Raw genomic sequence first — 2,883 nt, forward strand, 5'->3', positions numbered from 1 at the left:
AGGCCGTCCGGCAGGCGGCAGGCATGGGAGCCCAGCAGGACAGGTGGCGGTGGAAGGCAGTAGGCACAACAGGGAGGCAGCAGACACGGCAGTCAGGCAGGGCAGGCGACGGGTCGTCAGATAGTCCGGCAGAACAGGCGGCTGGGTGTCTAGCTGCGATAACGACCGCAGACCAGGGTCATCATTTGATAATGGCAGACTGGGCTACCCATGTGGCCACCTGCAGTGGAATTATCAGTTGTCGGCAGTGGAGATGAGAGCTTAAGAACACCTATCTCGTTTCCTTTGCCCTAGTCTGGTTAACTTATTTACATAAATTTACAAAATCTCTATATATAGGTGTGATGACTTACAGGTTAACATAATTTGGAGTAAGAAGAACATGGTGTACAATACAACAAAGAGAACGTAGAAAAGGGGTGACTATTGGCTACAAAGGTCGCAATGTGCAACATGACTCCCGAGCAAGTGTAAGTTAGAGCCAAAGAGGGCAACTGGGACGGAGTCATAGGATATATCCCCAACAATGGAATAAGCACGTAGGAGGAAATTTCTTCACTGTGGGGTAACAAAGATATGTGATAGCTTGTCGGATGTTGTGACAAAGGTTTGCAATAGCTTCCCCGAGTCCGGTATTAAAATGTCCTTAAATTATACACGATGGTGGTTGGGTGTGTGTGTGGGAGGTTATGTGTGTGTGGGGTCCTTGGCTACAAAAATGTCCTAGTTAGCAGACGAGAGATTTGGGCGGTTGATGATGATGATGATGATGATGATGATGATGATGACTATGCAACAATAAAAACAATAATTATAATTATAGTAATAATTATTATTATCACGATAATGATAATGATAATAATAATAATAATATAATAATAATAGTAATAGTAATAATGATGATAATAATAATAATGATAATAATAATAATAATAATGATAATAATAATAATAATAATAATAAGAAGAAGAAGAAGAAGAAAAAGAAGAAGAAGAAGAAGAAGAAGAAGAAGAAGAAGAAGAAAAAGAAAAAGAAAAAGAAAAAGAAGAAGAAGAAGAAGAAGAAAAAGAAAAAGAAAAAGAAAAAGAAAAAGAAAAAGAAAAAGAAGAAGAAGAAGAAGAAGAAGAAGAAGAAGAAGAAGAAGAAGAAGAAGAAGAAGAAGAAGAAGAAGAAGAAGAAGAAAAAGAAGAAGAAAAAGAAGAAGAAGAAGAAGAAGAAGAAGAAGAAGAAAAAGAAGAGGAAGAAGAGGAAGAGCAAGTGGAGGAAGGAAAAAGACTTATTGTCTAACCACTGGGTCTTGCTTTTGGAGTACGGAAGGAAAGTTTCTCTGAGGTAAAGAAGAGCGTCTTGGGTGAACCAGAATAAATTGTCGACGTGAATATTCTTCAACCCGATCCTTCAATCCTATTGTTGATTCGAAAATATATATATAAGAGACGTCTCCTCTGTTCTATTTTGCGACTAAAATCTAACATAAGTGACCGTAAACTTGGGTTGTCGTGTCTGGAGTATTTTCGAACAAAGGCAACTTACCATGTAAGCAGTTCGCTTGGCAACACAGATTCAAACAGCCATACGAACTGATGTAACGTGCCTCTATAGGGCCATTATGGCCACATATTGCATTTGTAATTGAGACATGATGACAATGCATATTGAAATGTATGCATCATCTCTTTGGGCTAGTCTCCCCCCCCCCCCGAAAAGTAGTGAGGATTGTTCTTGTTGCGGTGCATCACATGTTGAGGAGTCAACGGTCTTAGTATGTCTTCGAATTATTTCTCTTTAGAGTCTACAAGGGACTTTCTCTTATTCTCTCTCTCTCTCTCTCTCTTTCTAACTCTCTGTCTCTCTTTATCTCTCTCTCCCTATCCCTCTCTCGCTTCCTTTCTATCTCTGTTTATCTCTCTCCCTTTTCCTCTCTCTCTCCCTGTCCTCCTCTCTCTCTCTCTTTCTCTCTCTCTCTCTCTCTCTCCCTCCATGTCCCCCCCTCTCTCTCTCTCCCTTTTCCTCTCTCTCTCCCTGTCCCCCTCCCTCTCTCTCTCTCTCTCAATAACCAGAGAGAGGGTATGTCCTCAACGAAGTCATGGGATGGTGACAGTGCTTGATCATGCACTCCGGCACAAAGATGCATTGGAGGTCGCTTCAAACCAGCCGTACATCATTCCGAAGCCAAATGAACGATCCCATGTCAAAGCTCAGGAATAAATGGGTCAGATAACTGAGGTCAGGCATTATATCACTTTTCCAACAATTAGCTACATTCCTTTATCTATTCGCTTATATCTCATTATCTACTCATTTAATATCATATTTCGACAGTCTGAGTGTTCGAGTCCCACCAGAGGATCAACGCGTGTGATCCAGTCATGTGATGTCTCAAATTCCCCCGAATTCCGCCAAAGGCATATATATATATATATATATATATATATATATATATATATATATATATATATATATATATATATATATATATATTGATGGCGCAATCGGTTAAGTCACTAACACTTGTCACGTGCTAGCACAGGTTCGAGTCCTTGGCTGTACCACGTTTCAATTTCTGCATGTTGGCCTCCTCGAGTCTCTCGATGTTGATGGCTTAGAATTAAAATGCATTGTGGTTGATATATCTATCTATCTATCTATCTATCTATCTATCTATATATATATATATATATATATATGTACATGTATTTATATATGTACATATATATATATATATATATATATATATATATATATATATATATATATATATAAATGGCTTTCGACAACATAATAGAATCTTAGGAAATGCTTCTAGTGCCCGGAATTTTCTAGATTTCGGTACGAATGTAGGAGGTTTCCTAATCTTGGAGAGCACTCGTGACGCCGTCGGAA

This window comes from Oratosquilla oratoria, chromosome 37 (genome assembly GCF_046742065.1).
Source record: "Oratosquilla oratoria isolate Oo_2021 chromosome 37, ASM4674206v1, whole genome shotgun sequence".
Classification (NCBI taxonomy): Eukaryota; Metazoa; Arthropoda; class Malacostraca; order Stomatopoda; family Squillidae; genus Oratosquilla; species Oratosquilla oratoria.